This window comes from Choloepus didactylus, chromosome 19, assembly GCF_015220235.1.
Source record: "Choloepus didactylus isolate mChoDid1 chromosome 19, mChoDid1.pri, whole genome shotgun sequence".
NCBI classification, from domain to species: domain Eukaryota; kingdom Metazoa; phylum Chordata; class Mammalia; order Pilosa; family Megalonychidae; genus Choloepus; species Choloepus didactylus.
The window spans coordinates 57,228,117-57,254,810 of record NC_051325.1 but is presented as its reverse complement, the minus strand read 5'-3'; the positions used below and the strand labels follow the sequence as shown (position 1 = coordinate 57,254,810).

Below are 26,694 nucleotides of genomic sequence, written 5' to 3'. Positions count from 1 at the left end.
CTCTCTACTTGCATTTTCTCTTTTTTTTTTTTTCTTATAACAGTTTTATTGAGATTTAATTTATATTACATACAATTCACCCAAAGTACACAATTCAATGTGTATTTTGCATACTCACAGAGTTGTGCAACCATCATCACAATGAACTTTAGAACATCCTAGTCACCCCCAAAAGAAACCCATTAGCAGTCACTCCCTATTTCTCTCCAACACCCCTGTCCCTCCCCTCACCCCCCAACTCTAGACAGCCACAATTCTACTTTCTATAAATGAAATCACATAATATATGGTTTTCTGTGACTGACTTCTTTCACTTAACATAATGTTTTCAAGGTTCATCCATGCTGTAGCATGGATGGTACATATATTCCTTTTTATGGCTAAACAATATGCCATCATATGTATATACAATTTGTTTATCCATTCACATTGATGGACATCTGGCTATCATGAATAATGCTGTTATACATGTTCACATAAAAGTTTTTATATGGACACATGATTTCATTTCTCTTTGGTACATATCTGAGAGTAGAGTTGCTGGACCATATGGTAACACTATGTTTAACCCCTCAAGGAGGTGCTGTGCTGGTTTGGATGTACTGTGTCCCCCAGAAAAAGCCATATTCTTTGATGCAATCTTGTGGGGGCAGATGTATTAGTTTTGATTAGGCTGGAATCTATTGGTTCAGTGTTTCCATGGAGATGTGACTCAATCAACTGTGGGTGAGACGTTTCACTGGATTATTTCTATGGAGGTGTTGTCCCACCCATTCAGGGTGGGTCTTTATTGGATCACTGGAGTACTTTAAAAAGAGCCACACAGGCCCAGATGCAGAGCAGCTGTGAGTGACTTCTTGGAGAGCAACTGAGAGAGACATTTTGGAGACGGCCATTGAAAGCAGACTTATGCTAGCCCAAAGTTTGCTCCGGAGAAGCCAAGAGAGAGCAAAACACCCCAAGAGTAACATTTTGAAAAATGCACAGGAGATGAGAGAGGAGCTGGAACATAACCTGGGATCAGCAGACGCCAGCCATGTGCCTTCCCAGCTAACAGACATTTTCCAGACGCCATTGGCCTTACTTCCATGAAGGTATACTTGTTGATGCCATAGCTTGGACACTGTTAGGGCCTTAAGACTGTAACTTTGTAACCAAATAACCCCCCTTTATAAAAGCCAATCCATTTCTGGTATTTTGCATAATGGGTAGCATTAGCAAACCGAAACAGCTGCCAAACTGTTTTTCAAAGCAGCTGTATGATTTTACATTGCCACTGGTGTATGAGGGTTCTGATATTTCCTTAATCCCACCAACATCTGTTATTCTCTGTCTTTTTGAGTGTAGCTATCCTAGTAGACATGAAGTATAATCTCATTGTGGTTTTTTCTTTTAATTTTAAACTTTTAATTTTGAAATACTTTCAAACTTACAGGAGGGTTATTGAAAAATAAATAAATAAATATACCATGCAGAGAACTCCAGCATATCCCTGGGCCCTCAGATACCCAAATCCACAGATTTTGACATTTTGCCACATTTTCCATATCATTCTATCCATCCATCAATCTATCAGTCAATCTATCCATCTACCTGTCTGTCAGTCTATTTATCAATCCTTTTACTGAACACTTGTGTGTTGTATACATTATGCTCCTTGAACACTTAATATTGCCATAAAATTTTTCTGTGAGCAAGTATATTTACTTATGTAACCACCTTAAATGCAGTTATCAAGTTTGAGAAATTTAACATTGATACAAAGCTTACATTCTATGTTCCAGTTTTTTTTCATAAGTCCCAATAAGATCCTTTTGAGCCTTCTCTCCTCCCTTGTTAGATCCCATCCAGGATCAGATGCCTTTAACTGATATTGTCTCTTTAGTTTATCTTTCTTTTTTATTATGGGAACATAAATATGACATAAACTTCCCTAACTCAAGCATACCATTCAGTGGGATTAGCCACCTGCTCTAGACTGATGTACCCTCACCACCTTCCATTGCTCACACTTTCCCTCTCCCCAAACAGAAACCCTATACCCATTTTGCATTAACTTCCCATCCCCCTCCCCCAATCCTGACAACCTGTACTTTAATTTCTGTCTCTGTGAGCTCGCATATTCTCTAATATTTAACACTCTAAATCTGTAACAATCTCATTTGCTTTGATACCAACTTAACTTCAACAATATACACAAACTAACTTGGCAGGTGAAATCACTGCCCTCCTCCCTACGCGGGATCTGGAGTGAATCTCCCTGGCAACGTGGAGTATGACTCCTGGGAAGAATCTAGACCCGGCATCGTAGGATGGAGAACATCTTCTTGACCAAAAGGGGGATGTGAAAGGAAATGATATAAGCTTCAGTGGCAGAGAGATTCCAAAAGGAGCCGAGAGGTCACTCTGGTGGGCACTCTTACGCACAATATAGACAACCCTTTTTAGGTTCTAATGAATTGGAATAGCTAGCAGTAAATACCTGAAACTATCAAACTACAACCCAGAACCCATGAATCTTGAAGACGATTGTATAAAAATGTAGCTTATGAGGGGTGACAATGTGAGTGGGAAAGCCATATGAACCACACTCCCCTTTGTGTAGTTTATGGATGGATGAGTAGAAAAACGGGGGAAGAAAAAAAGCAAAAAAGGCACTCCAGTGTTCTTTTTTTACTTTAATTGTTCTTTTTCACGTTAATTTTTATTCTTATTATTTTTGTGTGTGTGGTAATGAAAATGTCAAAAATTAATTTTGGTGATGAATGCACAACTATATAATGGTACTGTAAACAATTGAATGTATGCTTTGTTTTGTATGACTGCATGGTATGTGAATATAACTCAATAAAAATGAATTAAAAATGTATTGGATGGATGCATGAATATCCATTTCTAGAGGAAGAATTTTAGTTACATGTAACCAAATTGCATAAATAAAATGAAAACATGATTAAAAAAAAAAAACCGATATACACGAACTATTTTCCTATATCCCATTCATCCCCCCACCTTCAGGTAGTCCTTGTCACAAATTACATGTTTATATATTCTTAGTCCAAAATGTCTGATTTATCATTACATTTTATGCATTTGCCTTCTTGATCCTGTGGGAAGTAAAAATGGCATTACGAACATGGCATTTATATTTACCCATGTTGTTACCCTTACAGGAGATCTTTATTTCTTCCTGAGGCCTTGGTCTATTGTCTATTGTCCTTTCCTTTTAACCTGCAGAACTCTCTTTAAAATTTCGTATAGGGGTGGTCTAGCTTTTGTTTATCTGGGAATAACCTCTCCCTCATTTTTGAAAAACAGAGTTGCTGGATATAGAATTCTTGGTTGGCACTTTTTTGTTTTCAGCACTTCAAATATGTCATTACAGCATGCAGACCAAAGAAAAGAAAAGAAAAAAAGAAAATACCTCTCCCACCCCTTGCAGATTGACCTCTGTGAGTGCTCTCCTTCAGGGCTCATCCATACAATGCATTTGGAGCAGAGCTCAAGGTGAAAGTACAGAGCCAGCCCTGATCCTTCCGGTGCATGCATCTAGTCTTGGGCTTGCACGCCTGGCCCTAGGAGTTCCCCCATTTACTTCGATACAAATGGCCCCTCTTCACTAGAAAACATCTTCCTCATGGTTTCAGGCATTGCACCCTATGTCCTGTAGCCAGGAACCCCTGCCCCAGGCAGCACACTTGACTGTTAGTCCACAGTGTTCCGTGGGAAAGTTCTGTGTGCCTCCTCCTACACTGGGGCAAATTCTGGGATGGCGAGTCCCTCAGGTGACCCCCAGACAGATTGGGCCAGACATAGAAGCTCCCAGCATGTGCACGTGGATTACTCTGCTCCTTCCAGAACCAGGACCAGCGTGGGCCAGCCGGGCACTGAGCCCGTGAGCGGCGGTGAAGGGGCCACAGGACACCACAAGATCCTACTGCTTTTAAGTAGCCATTTTCTTGATTCTGCGCTTGCCCTGTTATTGCAATTCTTTAACTCTTTTCTGGAGCTTTGAGAAAGATGTTTCTGGTTGTTCAAAGCTTCTGTGGGAGGACAGATCCCTTAAGCATGTTGTGCTGCCATCTTGTTTTTGTAAATAAAGTTTTATTGGAACACAACCACACCCATTTTTAAAATATATTGTGTGTGGCTGCAGTTGAGCCACAACCACAGTTTTCAGTAGTTGCAACAGAGACTGCATGGCTGCAAAGCCAAAAATATTTACTCTCTGGTTCTACACAGAAAATCTTTGTTGATCCCTGCTCTACAAGCCTCAAGTACTACATAAAAATGATGGCAGTAAAATACCTCCATCTGAGGGATATTGCTAAATTTAAATGAATTAATACATGTGAAGTGCATAGCAAAGTATCTAGTAGAGTAAACACTGAATACAGGATTAGATACTAGGCAGCAGAATCAATCAGAGGCAAAGGCTACTGCTGGGCCATGTTTTTTTGGTTTTGTTTTGGTTTTAATTGAAGTTGAACTATTTTAGGTGGGGCAAGGCTCTCACACTTGGCCACCATCCTCACCCTTTCACTTTTCTCTCATATTAGGTTGGCTTCAAACAGTGTTCATCTGCCTGGTTCCTAGAACCATTCAAAGTTGAATATAGTGTTCTGAATATTAGACAGAACTGTCTTTCCCTTTCTTTCAAGAAATCACCTGAAAACTCATAAAACCTCCATGGATTTAATAAAACTTATCTTTTTTAAAAGAGAAAAATTAGCATGTAGTAGAAGCATAATAAACTAATGAGTTAAACTAATTACCTAATAGCACCGATTATGTGCTTGGCACTGTTTTAGGTACTGCAAGAGAAGAAGCTATTCAAGTTGGTTGGATAATAAAGGCCTCTCTGGCAGGGACTATGTGAGCTGAGCCAGTCATGGAAAGGTAGAGAAAAGCATGCTGGGCAGAGCGGAGGCCTCGAGGCTGAGAGAATTTGGCTCGTGTGGCTGGAGCAGAGAGGCAGAGAGAGTGATGCAAAGAAAGGCTGGAACTGGGACAAGCTAAGGAATCTACTTTTCTGCTGCTTGCCATAAGAAACTGCTGAAGTTTTAAACGTTTAAGAAATGTGATATGATTTCCTTTCTTCAAAGACAGCTCTGGGTGCTCTTTGAATGGATGAATGAATGGATAAATTAATAAATGATTGAAAGGTGGTAGCCAGTGTTCTGTGTCCATTATTAAAAAGTCAACAGGGAAGGACTTAGCAACTCTGCTGAAACCAGGAGGCACAATCATTTCCCCATGTGCCCGCTTGGCATCAGCAGTGAGATGTTGTTCCGTGGTGGTGTGTACTAGACACAGAAAAGGAAAAAGCCAACTGGGTGATCAGCTGATCTGAATCGCAGCAGGTGGTACAACTCTCTTCCCAAAACATTCTTTTAAAAATCTGTTGTGCAAAACATTGGGACTGGCGGTTTGATGTGCCGAGCCCTCTATCATGGGACTTGCCCTTATGAAGCTCGTTACTGCAAAGGAGAGGCTAAACTTGCATATAATTGTGCCTAAGAGTCTCCCCCTGAGTACCTCTTTGTTGCTCAGATGTGGCCCTCTCTCTCTCTCTAACTGAGCCACTTAGGCAGGTGATCTCACTGCCCTCCCCACTATGTGAGACCCGACTCCCAGGGGTGTAAATCTCCTTGGCAACGCAGGATATGACTCCCGGGGATGAATCTGGACCTGGTATCAGGGGACTGAGAACATCTTCTTGACCAAAACGGGGATGCAAAATGAGATGAAATACTTTCAGTGGCTGAGAGATTTCAAATGGAGTCGAGAGGTCACGCTGGTGGACATTCTTATAGACTATATAGATAACACCTCTTAGGTTTTAATGTATTGGAATAGCTAGAAGTAAATACCTGAAACTACTAAACTCCAACCCAGTAGTCTGGACTCCTGAAGATGATTGTATAATAATGTAGATTACAAGCAGTGACAGTGTGATTGTGAAAAACTTGTGGATCACTCTCCCTTTATCTAGTGTATGGATGGATGAGTAGAAAAATGGGGACAAAAACTAAATGACAAATAGGGTGGGATGGGGGGGATGGTTTGGGTGTTCTTTTTTTACTTTTATTTTTTATTCTTATTCTGATTCTTTCTGATGTAAGGAAAATGTTCAGAAATGGATTGTGGTGATGAACGCATAACTATATGATCGTGCTGTGAACAGTTGATTGTACACCATGGATGATTGTGTGGTAATAAAACCAAAGTTAAAAAAAAATCTGTTGTGCAAATATTTAATTAAACTCTTAAGGTTCTAGCTAGAAATTCTAGATCTACATTCAAACATGTGGAAGTCTTTCAGATATTGGTTTAAAAGAATCTAGATGAGGAATCCTTTGCTGTTAATATATTTTTGTGAATTCTGGCAGGGTAGGATATACTTTGAAGATCTTTTGCCCAGAAGACCTTTGCATTACCTTTAAAATAAAATAAAATTAAACAAACAACTAATACAGACTGGAGCTCTTTGGCTGGGTCTAGATGTAGAATTGGTCTGTCCATTTTGCCTGACTTACTTGCCCTATTCATTCAATCAATTAATATTATTCTGGCTATATATTGTTTTTAAAGGTTTACAATGTATAAAGCACTATGTTAGGCATGCAAGTCTCATCTTATGCTCATAACAACCCAATTAATATTAAATAAGTGATTACATAAGAAATGCTTAGAACAGTGTCTGTCACTCAATAACTATTAGATGGTATCCTATCATCATCAATATACTACTGCAATTATTATTACTATGGCTATTACTGTTGTTAACTCAATTGATAGACAAAGAAACTGAGGCTCAGAGAAATCAAGTAACTTTCTCAAGGTCAGGTAGTAGGTTCATAATTGGAATCTCAGAGTCACATTCCAAACTACCAGGCTCCATCAGATCCACACTGATAACTCTCTAGTTGAAAATACACTATTACTTTGGCCAGTTGACATTGATTTAGTAAAAACTATCTGAACCAGTCACGTATATGGAGTGTTTTGGATTAGTTATGGATTTTAAATTTGGGTCTGGGTGGAGGTCAGGTGCGACACAATGGGAAACCGAGGCCACAATGCATGAGAAAAGTAGTTTGTCACTCACGGGTCCCAGGGAGAGAGAAAGGCGCCATGGGGGGTGGAAGGGAAGCACAGTTGGCTGGGGGGCTCAACCAGCAGGTGGGGAGCACACAGGCTGGCAAGAAAAACCCGTGGGCTTGTGCCTTTAATTTGGCACAATAAAGGGTGAAGGTCAGTCCATTGCCTGCGGGTGCCAAGGATTGGTTAGTTTAAAGCAAATGTGTGCAAAGGTGAGCCTGGGGATGGTTAACTTATCAACCAGCTGTGGGTTTGGGGTCAGGTGTGTGGGTGATGTGGGTGGTGACAGCAGTTGTGGGTGTGGGCTCTTGGGGGATTTTTATGCCCCAGGGTTGGAAAGCTGCTGATCCTTGACGTCCTTTTGAGATTTCCTATATATGAATACGAACACATACATTTGCAAACACACACAGCCATCCCTACTGTAACACATTCGTGGTTCTAGGCACACTTAGGACCGCTAATAAATTACAATAATAGGCTCTTTGTGTGATAAATGTGCTGTGTTTGGCAAGTAAAATGAATAAGAAGTTCTTTTACAAACCTTTAAAAATATATATTACAGACCTAATTGTATAAAATAATTCTCAGTGAAAAATATCCCCTGATTATGACTCTCCTTCTCAACAATAAATTCCCTAATGTTGCCATTGGTATTTCAATATGTGCAAAATTCTGGAGAAATTTCCCAAGACCTTTCCTATTAATGTGTAATCTCTGTTTTTTTGTTGTGTTTTGTTTTTGTTTTTGCTTTGCTTAGGTGGTTTCTTGGGCAAGGTCTCAGGGAAGCAAAAAAGGATTATTTCGGTAGGAACATATGCAGAACTTAAAAACCTGCAAATTACTGTCAATATGGTGAATATTATTAAAAGAAGGAAAATAACGCTGACTAAACCTGCAAGCAAACAGACTGTGCTGAATCTTGGAGACTGTGCTACCCACCGAGAAAGGAAGCATTCATTTTGCTTGTTTGGGATTTTTGTGACAGGTTCCAGGCACACAAACAGCTTTCTCTCTACTTCCTTCTGCTTTTGGCCCATTGACAACATATGCCCAAGAAGACCTTCTCCCCCTTTATTCAGTGACTCAGGAACGCGCAAGGTTTGGGTCAGAAGATAAAATAATCCCCATTTGTCCTCTTTTGTGCTCTTTATTTAAAGTTCACTGAAGTGGAGTTCTTTGCCAATTTAATTGACAGGCTCTGAATCCATCGCCAAACCAGGCTGGTGTAGATGACAGAATCCCTCCTTGTTGTCAGCCCTGGGTAAGCATCTCTAAAGCCACTACTTGCCTTAGTTATTATGGTGTTTTGCTTCATCCTTCTTGACCAGTGCCTTGTCTAAATGCCAGAGAGTAATTGTAGTAGAAATTTGCCAACCCAAATGCCCAAACTCTTTTTTTCTTCAATCACAGGAACTCAATTTTATTAAATGTCTGGCAAATGTCTCTCAAGAATAAGAGGAGCAGAAACTGATGCAGGGATGCTCAGGGGTCCCAGGTGCGGCTGATGAGATGTCTGCAGAAATCCAATGGGGTCCCCTGGGAAAGAGTTTTCATCCCTCATAAGGTGAAGATATTGGAGGAGAAACGCTCTGCACCCTTCCTTGCTTTTGCAATTATTGTGTTAGGACACGGTGTTAATTTTCTAGGGCTGATAGAGCACATCACCACAAACTGCATGGCTTAAAACAGCAGAAATGCTATTCTCTCCCAATTCTGGAGGCCAGCAGTCTGAAACTAAGGTATCGGCAGGGCCACACTACCTTAGAAGGCTCGAGGGAAGAATCCTTCCTCTCCGCTGCTAGCTTCTGGGGGTTCCCAGGAATCCTTGGCGTTCCCTGACTTGTAGCTGCACCCCTCCAAGGTCACCTCCCTTTCCATGTGGATTTCTTCCTTGCCTGCCTCCTTTGTGTCTCTGTGTCCCAATCTCCCTCCCCTTTCTCTTGTAGAGACACCAGTCACTGGATCTAGGGCCCACCCTAATCCCATAAGACCTCATCTTACTTGATTACATCTGCAGAGAATCCATTTCCTGATAAGGTCACATTCACAGACAGTGGGGTTAGGACTTGAGCATGTCATTTTGGAGGATCTAACCCACTCCAGGCCTGACACCAAGCTTGAAGAGTCAGAGCCTTCCTGTAGGGTTTTAGAGAATTGATGAGATGCTGATCTGAGGCCCTGATATTTTTGAGCCACTGAATCATCACCAGCAAATCACCTTTCTCTAGACTTCATTTTATGTGAGAAAGCAAAATGTTTCTTTTCAGATCCTAACAAGTGAGCGAGTATTCTCTCACTTGTGGCTAAAAGCATTTATAACTCTTACACTGCTAGTGTGATTTCTTACACACTCTACTGCTCTTTTTTAAACAATGTGAGAGTGTAAACTGGGGCAATCCTGAGGAAGTAGCTCTTACAAAGATGGCCCTGTTCCCTTTGGGGTAACCTGAAGGACTTGGAAGGTCCTGGGCCTTCCTGCACATTCTCGCTGACTGCTCTTGACCCAGGCCATTGCTCAGGGTTGTGTATGTGGCAAACGATTTGAGGGATGAGGTCACATCTCTCCCTAGACAATCAGCAGGCTTGCTTACCACTTACTCTAAAAGCGGTTGAGACCTAGTGACAGATAGCAATTAGTGAAGGGGGAATGATAATCTAACAAGAACAGATAAGTTATTGTGAGTAAATTTGACACTCTGTGAACGCTCAGGAATGACTACAGTTTGTTAATTTCTCGTGGGTATGGTAGCAACAAGTTCACAGAAATGTATTTATCTTAGGTTATCTGTTTTTCTTATTCCTTTCCTAGGTTATACTCTGTATATTTTCTTGGCGTAGAATAGGAACATGTTGGAAGTGATGTAGTTATTCTAGGATATTTGTTTTCTTGTTCCTTTGTTTTGGTTTTGTTTGAAATGGTTTTTTATTGTCTGTTATTTTAATTTTTGGAGAAAGTTAATTTAAAAAAAGAAACAATGAAAAAAACACATGCAGAGCCTCCCCTGAAGAGCTGGGGGAGAATGCAGAGGTGTTGGTCTTCCTCACCTGGATGGTTGCTGATGTTCTCACAAACACTGAGGACTGGTGGGTTGATATGCTGAACCCTCTATCATGGGACTTGCGAAAACTGCACAGCAGAAGCTAGGCCTGCTTATAATTGTGCCTAAGAGTCTCTCCCTGAATCCCTCTTTGTTGCTCAGATGTGGCCCTCTCTCTCTCTAACTGAGCCATCTCGACAGGTGAACTCGCTGCCCTCCCCCCTACGTGGAACCTAACTCCCAGGAGTGTAAATCTCCCTGGCAACGCAGGATATGACTCCCGGGGATGAATCTGGACCCGGCTTTGTGGGATTGAGAACATCTTCTTGACCAAAAGGGGGATGCGAAATGAAATGAAAGAGAATTCAAATGGAGTCGAGAGGTCACTCTGGTGGACATTCTTATGCACTATATAGATAACACTTTTTAGGTTTTAATGTATTGGAATAGCTAGAAGTAAATACCTGAAACTATCAGACCCCCCCACCCACCCAAAAAGTGGTTGATTCCCCAAGCTCAGTGTTCCTCAGGTATAATGCAAACTCACCTGGGCCCCTCTGCACGAAGCCCCCTCACCTCCTCCACTGTGGGAATTGAGAGCCAGGAGAAATGATGCAAACTTGAGGCTCATGTTGCTTGCTATGCTATAATAAAGTCCTTTGTCTCTGACCCAAGAGGCTTGTGTCTTCTGCCAGCATCCGTGGAGCTGGTAGCTTGCAAGACTCTTCATAGTCCTTGACAGGCCTCTGGGACTAAATGTCCCCTTTGGTGAGAGTCAGATACTCCACTTTCTAAGAGCTGTGGCCACATTATCCCTCCAGTGAAAAATCATAGCCCCTCTCTCCTTGGAGTCATGATAACGTAGCACTTAGGAACAAACTCTTTGAACTCAGACCAATCTAGTGTAGTCATTCACCAACTCTATGACTATGTGCAACTTTTTTTAACCTCTCTGAGCCTCAATTTTCTAATATGAAAGGGAGATAATAATAGCACCTTTTCTGGTTTGCTAGAGTTGCCATTATGCAAAATACCAGAAATGGATTGGCTTTTATAAAGGGGGTTTATTAAGTTACAAGTTTACAGTTCCAACAGTCCAAGCTAAGGCATCAACAGATGATACCATCACTGAAGAATGGCAGATGGTGTATGGAGCACCTCTGTCAGTGGGAAAGGCACAAGACTGGCATCTGCTGTTCATTTGCTCCCAGGTTGTGTTTCAAAATGGCTTTCTCCAAAATGTCTCTGGGTCTCTCTTAGCTTCTCCAGGGCAGACTCTGGGTTTCATCTCTTAGCTTAGCATCTCCAAACTTCCTTCTGTCCACATCTCCAACCATCTCTAAGTGTCAGCAAACATCTGGGTCTTGGCTTATCATATCCTGGGGCAATTTCATCTCTTAGCTTCTCTGGACCAAACTCTGATCTAGCATCTCAAAGCATCAGCAAGCATCTGGGTCTGGAGACTTTTTTAAAGGACTCCAGTAAACTAATCAAGGACCATTCTGAATGGGCAGGGCCAAATCTCCATGGAAACATTCAATCAAGAGGTCACACCCTAATCAAAAAGATTAATCAATTTGACCCCCACAAGATTGCATTAAAGAATGTGGCTTTTTCTGGGGACATAATATATACAAACCAACACAGTACCTTTTCAAAGTGCTATGGATTTTAATATCTTGGAAGCATGAGTACGGTGTCTAACCACAGTAAGTAAACAATCTTCATGGCTTCCTCCCTAGTTCAAACCACCACAATCTCTTTCCTAAATGACTATTCCAGTCCCCCAACCAGTCTCCCTATGTCCACTCTTGCTCTATTTTGATTCACTTCTACACAGCAGCCAGAATAACATTTAAGAAATCAGATGATGTCTTCCTGCTCCTAACCCTCCAACAGAATAAAATAACACCCCAACTTCTAATTGTGGCTTAGAAGACCCTATGTCATTTGGTCCCTGTGCATCTTTCTAGCCCAATTCATAAATTTTTCCCTTTCTCACTATGCCCCTTGAACAATTCAAGTGCATTCCTGCATCAGGCATTTGCACCTGCTATTACTGCTGTACGGAATGCTCTCTCCCTGAATCTCTGCATAGTTCTCTACTGCTTATAATTTAGATCTATGCTCAAATGCACTTCCTTAGAGAGACTTCTCTCTGATCACTGTATCAAGATTTGTCCTTACCAATTACTCCATTCCTTTATTCCCTTTCTGTCACAGAAATACCTGAAATTATTATTTTTATGTACTTAGAAATTTTTATTTTTGTTTTTCATCTCTCATTAGGATGTTAGTTCTGCCTTGTTAACTGCTATAACTTTTACACTAAGAACAGAGCTGAGAATCCAGCTAGACTGTTGAATGAATGAGTGAATGAATGAGTGTCATGCTTATAACATCAGGATATAAAAGAAGCCAAGGTTTGTAACCATTGTACATCTCAAAGCAAAACTGTGCTCTGAAAATAACAGTCCTTAGGCCTTTCCTGAATTCATATTTATTTGTAGAAATCCACTGATTTTTGAACAATATTATGTCTTAACATTTTTGTAATGTTCAAGCTAAATAAATGCAGTATTAAGGGGATCCTTTCAGCTTTAAAGAAAATCCTTGTGAATTTAGCAGAAAATCCCCTGAAGATGGGGCGGTTTTTAATCAAACTCAACTACGCCCACAAGGACTTGGGCTCCTCATGGAAGCTAAAAATATCACAGCAACTGAAGAAGACCATGGTAGGCTCAGAAGAGCCCATAAAACAAGTAGAAAAACAAACTTTATATTGTTGACTTATGGTTAGATGGCATTTTTGGGGGAGGATATTGGCTTTTTCCAGACATTTAAAAATGTTCAAAAGTGACATTTCCTATGTATCCTTATGTATTCCATAGGATATGAACTAGTCTGGGGACAATCATCTGAAATGCTTTTTCCTTATCATTTGAAAATAGTTTTATTTTGTTTTGTTTTGGGCAGGGGGGCTTTTAAACATCGTGATGCCCTGTAGAAGCATATATTAGGTGCGATTCTAACTAAATACTAAATGCAGATAATACATAACCATATTATCCAAGGGAAAATTTGGCTATGTCCTTTACAAGTTTTCTTAATATTTAGACTGTGGATGCTGGCCTATTAATATAGTGAAACTACATACTGGATTGTTAATGTCTTACCAGTTTAAAAACAATTTGAAAGAATTATTGCATTTCTTGCAATGTTTATCACAGTTTTTGGCAGACAGTATGTGTTAATTAATACAAATTTATTTGTTGGTTGTAAGAATAAGGAAATGATTTTTGTTATGGGAAGACAATGTGTTAGAACAAAAGACAAATTCTCATATTGTATCTTAGTAAGCATATCATATTGGAAAGAGTAAGAGATGCAAGAAATACAGGAAGTTAAAATATAGGGTGATTTTTCTCTTATTTATCTTGAGGCCTGAAGGTAGGCAGTTCAGAACTGGTATGGAGCTCTGTAAGGTCACTGATGTCTCAGTCTCCTTCTATTTATATGTTTTGCTATGTCTTGAGTATAGCATCCTTAAAGTTGCTTCATAATAGCAACACAGCTGCTGCTGTTCCAGCCATTATGTTCACATTCCAGCCAGGAAAAAGGAGAAAGGGCAAAGAACACTTGTGGGCTGGAGTCTTGAGGTTCTTTCCAGGAAGTTCCACCAGGTAACTTCCATTTAATCTCACTGACCTGAATATTGTCATATGGCTAACCTTGTCTTCAGGGAATGCTGGGAATTGTATACTTTTATACACAGAAAGCACATTGCTTTCTTCCTCAAAAACATGGTCTGTATTGGTAAGTGTAAGAAAAGGGTTAAGTTTAGCTTTCACATAAAGGTGATGGGGAATAGGGGAAATAGAAACTAAACACATCTGGCACAAACTGATTCTGTGATTAGAGGGAAAGAAAGAGCCTCTGACGTAAGCCTAGAGTTAATGTCAGCCCCTTACCTGGGTAAAAACAAGTAACAACCAAGGTCACTGAAATGTGAAGGAATATGAGGTATAATCAAAGGCAGGTTAGTCAGCCCTCTCGGATAAACTGTAACCTCTGGAGTACTCAGAAAAATGGGGGAACAGGGGAGGGCCCTGCATGTTAGGTTTAGGAAATAAATTGCTCTGCTTTCCTTTGTTCAACGCACCGACCATTTCATTTTCTTTTGGTCGTGCGCTCGTTCTTGCAAGAATGAAAGTAAATTTCTTTTCTTCTCCACACCCAGGTGAGCCTTTGTTTTCTTCCAGGTACAGCTCTGTTCCTAACAGTAAAGAAACAGAAAGAAGGGTTGAAGAGTTGTTAGATAGACAACTGCTACCCTAATAACCTATGAAAAGCACCCATTTCCTTAAATTTGTAGGACAGACATACAAGATTGTACAGGGTCAGAAATGAAAGACAACATAGTTTGTGCCCAACCCTGTTTGAAGCACTTCACATATAGCAGCTCATTGAAGACAAGCATCCATCTGGTGAAACAGGTAAATTTTTTAACCTCATTTGATAGGTGAACAAAGAGAATAAGTAACAGCCCAAGGGCAGTCAGTTAGTTAATAAGAATTTGAAGTCTGACTCCACAGTTTAGGCTCCTAATTCCTATATCATATCCGATGTCTGGAGAGATGGGGGTAGGGGGGTCCAAGAGGACACAGAAGTCTGAATCCTCATCCCAATCCAAGGCTGCTACCACTGGCTTCCTATCCATCTTGCTCTTCCTTCACCCAAAGTCCCCCCTTCTCCTTGCTTGTCCCTAGTACTGGAACCATGGAGAATCCTGGAGAGTAGCCGGGTCTAGAAAGGGCCTCTATTACTGTGTCCACCAAATCCCATCTCTTTGAGGATTACCTGTAGGTATCACATTGTGCTTTAATGCTTATTTGAAAACAAACCTTTTTTTTCCTTTTTCTTATTAAAAAAAGCAAACAAACCCAAAAACAAAAACAAAAAAACACCTCCACCCATCGTGAAGGTGAGAATATATCCATCGTTGCAGAATCCTGTCCTGAGACTGAAATGGGCAAATAGCAGGACCCTCTTTATTGTTTCTATAACCAATAAATAGGTTTGGTCTCCTTTCTGATCATTTTCAGATATTTATACCAGCCCCAAATCAAGTTTTCTTTCAGCCAAGACACTACTGCAATAAGCATTGGTGTTGAGCAGGGAGGGATATTTGAGCAAAGATTACTTTTTGAAGTAGACAGTTTATTGATCAGTTATCTTATGCTATAATAACTTTTACTTTCTCCTCAACCACAGAATTCAGATAAAGAAATCTCAGTTAATGAAAGCCCTCCGGTGTAAATGGAATAATTATGGAATTATTTTTAAGTTGCTTTTTCACTTAATAACGTATCATGAATATTTCTCATATTATTAAATATTCATATACAATATCTTTGCTAATGTACACATAATGTTCTATTGTGATGACATACTATAATAGATTTGCTATTATATATACTGCTGGATACAAACTCCAAAAATTAAATAATCAATTAAATGATGCTGTATTTTATATATTTGTAGTTAAATCTTTGCACAAATTCTTAATTACTTGAGATAAATTTCTAGAAGAGGGGTTGCTACATTGCAGGGTTTATATAGACAGATGACAATTTCAAAAAATATGGAATTTTTACTTAGCATTTGCCTAGAGGTGGCCTTTGCAAACTCCCTTCCTTTGTGTCATATGAAAACCTGCCGTGTCTGCACTGGAACTTTACTCCCAATTTGTACTCGTTAGTTGTTACATACCAGCTACGTATTCTCACTACTGAAAATGGAAGCCCTTCTGGACAGCTCTCCTCCTGCAAAAGCTTTTCACCCCTGTGCTGTTCTGTGCTTCTCTGCCTCCTCCTTCTTCCTTCCCTTCCAAGACTTTTACTTTCTCCTTGGAAAACCAGTAGTTGCCCAGTTACCAAGATCTCCCCTAGTCCTCAACCTCGTTGTCCTTACCCCTCTCTCTATACCTGGCGCCAGTTGAAATCTTACTCTCCTCTCAGAGTGTTGCTTTTCGGTAGGCCACTGAAGGAGAGTTGTACTTCCTTCCACATCCTGGTTTCCATAGGCCCGGGAGTGGCTCAGCATTCTGCTGACTTCTTATTGTCTCTTCCCAGCCATTGTCCTACATCCTCATGTAAAAATACTCTCTCCTTTGGGATTCATAGCATCTGTTACCCGTCCAATGTGTTCAGCTTCCTCCCTGCTTAAACCTTTGCTCTATGCAGTAGCCAGAGTGATCTTATAAAAATACACGTCAGATTGTGTTGCTCTTTACCTAAAACCACCTAACTGCTTCCCTTTGCACATAGATTAAAATCTGAAATTCTTACCATGGACTGTAATGTCCTAAAATAGTTACGCTCCATTCTCATTTCTAGCCACTCTCCAAATTCACTACCAGCCCAGGGCTTGGAGCTCACACATCCCCCTGCCTGGAACACACTTCCCTCAGCTGACTCATGGCCCAGTCTTCCAGTCCCTGTAGGTCTTGGCTCAAGCTTCATCTTATCACAGAGGCCTGCTCCAACCACAGACATCTAAAATGGGGATGGATCTCCTACCTCTACCTCATCCTCCACTTTCTTCCTCTACTTTATTCTTCTTCATATCCCTCATACCCTCCTCATGGCACACATATATGCCACATGAGAGCAGGGACATTTTTGATTTGTTCAATGGTGAATGTCCAGTATTTTCAATTCCTGACATTTATGAAGTTCTCAGTCAGTATTTGTTGAATGATGAATATATGAATGAATGAATGAATGAATGAAGAAACAGTCACCTTCTTATCTTTTAGTCATTCAGCCATGTCTATTTTAGAGAAGGACACTTGCTCCCTCTCTGTATTATAATGTGATTATCTCTTTACTTTTCTGTCTTACAGAATAAACTATAAACTTCTATGTAAATAGGAACTTCATCCTATATTTCTCTGTCTCACTTACACTTAGGAAGGACCAGGTACATGGTAGACACTCAATAAAATGTCTGTTGATCCAATCCCTCTCCTTTCAGACAGCTTTACTACCTTCCCTATTATCACTATTTTTGAGATGAGAAAAGGATGGCCAGAGAATTCCCTAAACTAGCAAATGGCTGAGCCATGACCTTAACTCACATCTGTACCCCAGGTCTAGTTCTTTGTTTTTTCTTTAATCTTGTTTTTCCTACTAATGGCCCATCCTCATCTCAAATTGATATATATGGAAGCTTCTAGCATTATGCACATGCTGTGAAAAGTTATGTTTGAGACCTTGGGATCCTTAATTTGTCAAATGTGTGGAAGAAAAATATACTGCTCTAATTATAGAATGCAGATGGCACTTTGAAAACTTAAAAACTATGTCATTTAACAAAGTAGAGCATAAGAGAATCACGCTTCATAAAGTGACCTTATTTTCTTAAAGGAACACTTTTTTTTGTGAATCTTACTTTGAAAGGAATAAACAGGCTGCCTACATAGTCTTGATTTTACGAATACCCAGAGTAAGCCCATTAAGCACCAGTTACAATAATTTTAACAGTCAATTATAAAAGTGGGCCTTTCTAATTATAGAACACTTAGCATTTGGGACTGAATTATTATTGCTGGTTATATAAGTTGCAGATCTAACTAAAGCCAAATATACCCTAGCTGGATTTTACCCCACCTTTCTAAATTTCTAATTATACTGTGATAGCATCAGCACTACCCCCTGCAAAAATTTAAAACTTCATGTCTCAAAATAATCCAGAAGGAATCTTCCGGCAGTGAGGAAAAAAATGTGAATGAGAACAAGGCCCAGTATGAAAATCAAATATTCTGAGGAACAAGACCTTAAAAATGTCAAATAGCAAAGACCAATGGAATTCTTTTATTTCTATATGACTTATCTAGAAGTTTCCCAACTCTGTCATTCCTTCCACAGAATGCACACTAACCATGAACTATAGCAGTAAAACATGTGACAATTCCCATTTCCACCCAGAGAACATGGCACCAAGGGAGCAAAGAGAGCAAATAACCTGATTAATTAATTAATTCCACTGATATTATTGAGCAGTGAATAAGTTCAAGATCCAACCCTTACAGAGTTTTTAATCTAATGGTAATGTAGAATCAAGGTGATAGTGAAACCTACTCAAAAGGTCTTTAAAAATAGGTGACTTGACAGTATGACATCAGGAAACGAGGACTCTGCCCTAGAGTAAAATTCATTAGTGTTTCCCACCTTTATTTTCTCATTTTTATTTTTTAATACAGTTTTATTGAGATATATTCACATACCCTATAATCATCCACAGTATACAATCAACTATTCACAGTACCATCATATAGCTGTGCATTCATCACCAGAATAAACTTTTGAACATTTTTCTTACTCCCCCAAAAATAAAATAAAAATAATGTAAAAGTAAAAAGAGTACCCAAAACATCCCATCCCCCCACCAACCCACCCTATTTTTCATTTAGTTTTTGTCCCCATTTTTCTACTCATCTGTCCATATACTGGACAAAGGGAGTGTGAGTCACGAGTTTTTCACAATCACACAGTCACACCCTGTAAGGGACATAGTTATGCAGTCGTCTTCAATAATCAAGGCTACTGGGTTGTAGTTCCATAGTTTCAGGTATTTCCTTCTAGCTATTCCAATACACTAAAAACTAAAAAGGGATATTTATATAGCGCATAAGAATGCATAAGAATTATATAGCGCCTTATATAGTGCATAAGAATGCCCTCCAGAGTGACTCCATTTGAAATCTCCCAACCACCGAAACTTTATTATGTTTCATTTTGCTTCCCCCTTTTGGTCAAGAAGATTTTCTCAATCCTATGATGCCGGGTCCAGGCTCATCCCCGGGAATCATGTCCCATATTGCCAGGGAGATTTATACCCCTGGGAGTCAAGTATCACGTATGGGTGGGGGTGGGGTCAGTGAGTTCACCTGCCATGTCCCACCTTTATTTTAATAGTATCAGAAAAATAGTTTCTCCATTTATGCCAGTGACATTATACAGACACACACACACACACACACACATATATTTAAAGGGAAAAGAGGAATTTTTTCATTTAAAGAAAAATAAGAATAGAAATGATGTGATACACAGATAAAGCAGAAGTTATGGAAGTGACATATGAATGACCAACATTTTGCAGACATTGATTTCTTCAGAAAGTTATTTTAACCCCCATAATTCTAATTTTCAGGTGTACAAATGTTTGATATTAGAAAGAATTGTTTACCTCTGGAATGTTTTAAGCACTACACATATTTTAAATCCTTTAATGCACACAGCAAAATTATGAGATAGATAAAATGACTATTTTCAGTTTTTAGTTTAAGAACATTCTGGCACAGTAAGAAAAAGTAATTGAAGGCATAAGAATTGGAAAGAAAGAGGTAAAACTGTCCTTCTTTTCAGATGACAAAATTATATATCTGGAAAGCCTAAGCAGATCAGTGGGAAATTGCTACAAGCAAAAAGGTAATCTAATAAAGTAGCAGGTATAAAATCAACATACTGAACCAATAACCTCTACATATATATAAAATGATAAACCATAGAAAATAAAAAGGTTTGAATCAATAAAATATCTAGATGTAACCTTAACAAGAAGTGTTTAAGAACTAGAAAGAAACTATAATAAACACTCCGAGAGATACAAAAATTGATTTGAACAAAAGCAAAGACAGCATCAAAGGAAAACAGCATAACAAAATGTCAATTCTCTGTAATCTAATTTATAAATTTAACATTATCACAGTAAAAATACAAAGATAAGGTTTGCTTGTTTTTTTCCTGGAGTTAGACAAGTTTATGATGAAGTTCATTTGGCAGGGAAAAAAAGCAGGAATAGTCAGGAAAATTCTAAAAAAAGAACAATGGTGGGTGGAGGATAGCTAGCCCTACCAGATACTGGCACACGTATCAATCCTCTAAAACTAAAATGGTGTGAAATTGGTGCATAACCTCAAGAAGAATGGATCAGAATGGAAAATCCAGAAATAGATCCAATTGCATAGGCATATTAAGTATGCAATGAATTCAGAATCACAACTCAATTAGGTAAAAATGGACATTCAGATAACTGGACTGTTAAATGCTAAAAAGATAAAACTGAATATAAACCTCACATTGCACACAATAATTTCCAAATGGTCAATGATTTAAATGTAAAGAAAAAAAAGGAAACCATACAAATATTAGAGGAAAACATTGATGAATTCCTCTTTGAGTGTGCAGAAAACTTTCTCATTATAATTAGAAATCTAGATGCAATAAAGGAATAGACTGCTGAATCTGACTACTTAAAAGTAAACTTTTGCACCATAAGCAAAGTAAAAAATATAAATTAAAAAACAGGAAGAAATTTTGCAACTTATATCAAAGAATTAATCTCTAATACATAGAGCTTCTATAAAAAAGCAAAGTTTAGCAACTATGTAGGAAAATAAGCAATAGATATGAACAAATAGTTCACAGGAAAAACTGCAAACATAAGAAAAGGTGTTCAACCTTGATGCATAAGAAAGATGCTCATTAAAATCCCTGAGATACCAGAAAGGAAAGCATTAGTAGCTGGCCTGGGTCTCTGGGCCTCTCTCCTTGGAATTTAACCCAAGCAGACCTCTTTTTAAACATTTGAGTGGATTTACCAGGATATACTTGGCTTGTCTTACCATAAACAAATCTGGAATTTATGAATGCATGGAGCAGGGCTCGTTGGAGAACGGAAGTTGGGTCACAACAACAGAGTATGTAACTAAGAAGCTCTAGACTCAGACGGCTTCCCTGGAGCTGACTTGTGCCTCACAAATTGTTTTAGCATTCGCTCTACTCTGACAGGGAAACACTTCCGGTGTCAGAGAGAAGAATAATTCTTGGAAGCTGCATCTGATGCTTTGCGATCCCTTAAGTAGAATGCTATGTCTTTGATGCTACTTGTTTTATTGTTGAATCATTAGTAAAGTATGGTGTTAGGTAAGATCTACGCTCTGCTTGAATCTGCTAAAAAATGTCAAAATTGACATATAATGTATATGTGTATATAATATGAATATATAGATAAACATGATTAAGCCCAAAGCAAATAGGTAAATATGTTAGAAACAAATATATTTTCTCTCTGTCCACTCAAAAGACTGAGAACAGAGCCAGCCCAGTGTTATTAGTACCCTAGCCCCTAAATTGTGGTCTTTAAAGGCGATTTTTCTCCACAGGAGACTGGGGCTCTTTGGAGGAATGGCTGCTTCCAGGTCTCGGGCAGGCAAAGTGCAAGATGAGTCAGGGACATTCTCACGTGCCAGAAACCAAGAAAGCTATAAAACACTATTGAAATTATGTCAAAAGGACCCAGGAGCCAATTTGAAGGAGCTCATCTTGACCCAAGATGAAAAGAACTTATCCTCTAAAGAGGAGTGGGGCAATGGATTGAAAAACAAATATGTTAAAAATATAATCATGATAATATAGAAAAACTAAAAAAAAAACCAACCAAACAAAGACACTCTCATTGTTCAACTTTGTGCAACACTGGTAAATAAAGAGGAAAAATCAAGAATTTTGTTTCCTGCTGGCTCTGCGTGAACTGCACCTTAGGGTACCACAACATATCAGGGAAAATTTTCAGCATAGAAGAGTTCTAGGTAATACATGCGGAAGGACTGGTAGAATTAGACAATTTACCACTTTCCTACCCCTGCTGAAATAATTGATCTTGGCAGTGATCATCGAGGGGGGCTGATGCCTTCAGGTGAAGAGTTGACGAAAAACCCAGTAACGAAGGGATCAGTGACACACTGAAACCCACTGATCAATCGCATCACAAAAACAGGAGTCCTGGCTGCCTGGTACTCCCGACAGGATGTGATAGAACGTGCACAGCACCACCCACAAGTATCCTGCTGTCCTAGTTTGCTAATGCTGCTGGAATGCAAAACACCAGAGGTGGATTGGCTTTTATAAAGGGGATTTATTTGGTTAGAAAGTTACAGTCTTAAGGCCGTAAAGCGTCCAAGGTAACACATCAGCAATCAGGTACCTTCACTGGAGGATGGCCAATGGTGTCCGGAAAACCTCTGTTAGCTAAGAAGGCACCTGGCTGGCCTCTGCTCCAAGTTCTGGTTTCAAAATGGCTTTCTCCCAGGACGTTCCTCTTTAGGCTTCAGCTTCTCTCCAAAATGTCACTCTCAGTTGTTCTTGGGGCGTTTGTCTTCTCTTAGCTTCTCCGGAGCAAAAATCTGCTTTCAAAGGCCGTCTCCAAAATGTCTCAGTAAGCTTCAGCGCCTCTCTCAGCTTATGTGCATTCTTCAGTGTCCCTCCTGATTGTAGCAAGCTTGCTCCTTCTGTTTGAGCTTATATAGCATCCCAGTAAACTAATCAAGGCCCATGCTGAATGGGCAGGGCCACACCTCCATGGAAATTATTCACTGAAAGACATCGCCCACGGTTGAGTGATCACATCTCCATGGAAACATCCAATCAAAAGTCTGCAACCCAATCAACACCAATACGTTTCCTGCCCACACAAGACTGCATCAAAGATAATGGCATTTTAGGGGACATAATACATTCAAACTGGCACACCTGGGGTGGGGAGGCATCATCTATACTTACAAGAGAGTCAAAGTGCAGAGGAACTCATTAAGTCATACCCTGGGTGCAATCCACAAAATCCAGAATGGGCAATTCTACAGAATACTCTGGTTTCTCCAACAAATAAATTGCAAGTGGCGGGGGATGGGGGTGGGGGTGGTGGGGGTGGGTGGTGGGTGGGTGGGAGCGGAATGAGGGAGGTGACCTTGTAGATTAAGAGATTTAAGAGTCCAGTCGATCAAATGCAGGGTGCAGACCTTGTTTGGACACTGATTTAAAAAAAAAGACAAAGGCATCTAAAAAGAAAATATGTATACTACAATCAAGTAAGTTCAAATACTGATTGGATGGTTTATAAAATTAAAGAATCATTGTTGATTTTTATACATATGATGATTGTGTTATGCTTATGTTAAATTTTAAAGATACCTAAGGAAGGGCTGACAGATGAAAAGAATATGATATCCAGGATTGCTTTCAAAATCATCCAGTGGTTGAGGGGTGAGGGTGAAGGGAGGTCCTTTAGATGAAAAACAGGTTTGGTGGTGGGTTGATAATTGGTGAAATCTAGTTGATAGGTATGTGGAGGTTCATTATACTATTCTCTGTACTTTTTTGTAGGTTGAAATTTTCCGTAATAAGTAGTGTATACAGTGTATAGTGTGTAAGTATCTGTATCTATCTGCCTGTCTGTTTGTTTATCTATCTAGTTACATGGTGAGAGACAGAGAGATCTAGAGACAGATTCAGAAGAAGAGGTACAACAGGTTACCTGTTTTGCCCAAAGTAACCTAGCTAGTAAGTGATAAAACTATTAACCATTATGCAAATTAAAAATATGTTAAAATTATGGAAAATTCATAGGGCTTATCACTTTATTTTTTCAATCTCCAGCTCTTATCAGGGCATCTGGCATATTGTTGCCCAGTAAAGCTTTTCTGCCTGAAACATTTTTAATTGCTTGTGCCATCTTGTCCCAGAAAGGAATTAGATATCAAATGAGTGAATAAAGTCAATATGCAAAGCTTTCTTACAAAATTAGGATCTTTATTTAGATGTGATAACCAATTTAGGTTTGATATCCATGTGATCCATCTTGAAAATACAAATTGTATTATTCATTTTTTTCTAAGTTTGACATTCAGTCATAACTGCTCTACTATTTATTTAGATTTTGATTATACTTGGATTTAATAATTTATTCAAGAAAGTTTTGCTGAATAAAGTACAGAGCTCTGAAGGAGACAAGCTATAGTACCTAGTCCAAAGATTTTCTTTTCCTTCACGTTGTCATTTATTCCACAAACTCTGTTGAGCACTTTTTGCCAGGTGTTCTGCTATGTTTCTATTTAAAGCCAGACTTGCAGTTAATAAAAATGTAAGTTAATACATTTCATTGAGATACTCTTTCCCCAAACTCAATAAAAATCCTGTGTATTTTATGCTGAAACTTCCATTCCCATCATCAAAGGTTCATACTAATGTTTGCCTCCTACAGGGAGCCTTCCCTGACTACTTTGGCCCATTTCCATATTCAGCACACACTGCCTTACATTAGTCTGGTTCCCCATTCCCCACTTACGAATTCCTTGTCAGCCCACCTAGGTCCTTGAAGACAGAGCTTGTCTTTCATGTTTCTGCCTCCTACATTACCCAGGCCAATGTCTTTCCCATGGCAGAATCCCCAAGAATAGTGATGTATTTATAGATAATCGATAAAATTAAATGCCAAGAAACTTGCCAAGAATGCTGTTAGCAGTAGTAACAGCTACTGTTCATTGGTTTCTCACTACACAGTGCCCATAGTTTCTTATTTTATTTACTCCTCACAACAACACAAAGTTAAGTACGATTTTTAACCCATTTTACAGATGAAAAAACTGAGTTTCAGAGAATAAGCAGAAGAGCAGGGATTGGAAATTAGGCCTGGCTCCTTCTATGACTCTTGAGTTTATCCTCTTAACTATTATGTTTTATACTCTATTTTTTTCTAAGAAAAAACATAATTGGATGTACCGGAAGAATCCCCATGTATTCCTGCTTCATCTGTTCCTTAATCCTTGGGCATGAACTTGAGGACAAACTACTAACATTTCAAATGAAAAGCTAGAGACAACATATTCTGGAAGGCATCTTCTCAAGTGACTGCACACATTGGCAGTTTCTAATAGACTGTTTTATTAGATATTAAATACTGAAGAGGAAAGATAAATCCCTTCCTCACTGTTTTATTAGATATTAAATACTGAAGAGGAAAGATAAATCCCTTCCTCGTAATAATTTCAAGCTCAAAAGATTACAGTATTCTATCAGAAGGCAGAAGCAATGGATTCAGCAAACATGGGCACTGGCCTGTTGCCTGTTTTTGTAAATAAAATTTTATAGGAACACAGTCATGGCTACTCTTTAACATATTGTCTATGGCTCCTTTTGCTCCTCAATAGCCAAGTTGAGTAGCTGAGACACAGACTGCCTGGCCTGCAAAATCTAAAATATTTACTCTCTGGCTCTTTACATAAAAAGTTTGCAACCCCTGGATTAGGTGAATGCCTTAGATTTCTAACTGCCTGTAGTATATGTTTATGTTTACAGAATCCAAATTTAAGGGGAAACTGATCATTACCCACATAATTTTATCAATGTGCACAGGCAAACCACATACCACAACCTGCAGTGTTAGGAATCATATCTAGGCACTGGAACATAGAACACACTCAAAGATTTCTGGATACATAGGGAGAAAATAGGATACATAGGGAGAAAGATCACACCTTAATTGATAATAAATCTTCATAGGGTTCTATTTGCAAATGGGTTCACACTCACAAGAGTACAAATCAAGATTACAAATATGTTTGTGTTTAATTGGGGTACAGGATTCAATCTACCACAATTATTTAGAACAAGTACTAGAATGTGGTAGGTTGACCTACAGATGACTCCTTCCCTAGGAATCCATCCTATAAAAGCACACAGTGTGCAAAGATGTGCCAGAACCTTCATGGAAGCCTTTTTTTATAATAATAGTGAAACTGGAGACAAGCTAAATGCCCATCTGTAGCAGATGGCTATTGATGCAAAGAAATAATCATCAGCCTCCGAAAGAAAAGATCTCGATCTGGCATGGGAGAATGCCATGATGTATTTATTCGTTTGGGGGTGAAACAAGTTGAGTAGTAATATGTATGGTGTAATCCAACTTAAAACAAGACAAACAAAACAACACTAAACTAAACTTGTGTGCATGTGAGGATGTAGGGAAAGAGCCCTCTAAATATTGGTAATGGTTACCTCTAAAAAGTTGGCTAAGAGTGTATGATCATGAGGCACTTTGGGATGAAAAACTCCGACAAGCTGAATTCCCTTCTCAGGCAGAGGCGTTACCAGGACTTGATGATGCACAAAGACAATATTTTTCTATTTCATTTTCTTGCCTCCTTCTGCCTGTGCAACTAACTCAAGGGACAGGAATGGCGACTGGGGCCCTGTAGGGGGTGATGTGATCTTTCGGGTCCATGGCCAAGGGTTGACCACAAGCAACTGCTAGTACCAAATGCTTGACAGCAAGAGAAGATAGAGAAGACAGCCTCAGCACGTGAGAGAAGGCAAAAATGTGGTATTGGCACAAAGATATTTCAGGAAAGGCATATAGATTTTGTGTTCATACAGCAAAATGCAGTTGCTTTTGAGCTTAATTGGTACATTCTAAATAAAGAATGATTCAAGGTAGCACACAATTCAAAAAAAAAAAAAGAAAAGAAAAGAAAAGAAAAACAATAGCAATGTTAACTGGTGATTCCCGTGATTGCTTCTCCTCTGTAAAGAACATTTGAGACTGAGCCACAATTAATTAGGATAATATAATCATTTGGAGTATATTGTTTCTGATAGCATACAAGAGGCTAATATAATGGATACAATGATTATGTAAATCAACATGT

At 39.2% G+C, this 26,694-nt stretch overlaps 1 pseudogene; it reads left to right on the top strand.

Annotated features, from left to right (window-relative positions):
* Positions 1–3,769: 3,769 nt before the first annotated feature.
* The window catches only part of LOC119515313, a 131,551-nt pseudogene continuing 108,626 nt past the window's right edge, over positions 3,770–26,694 (top strand).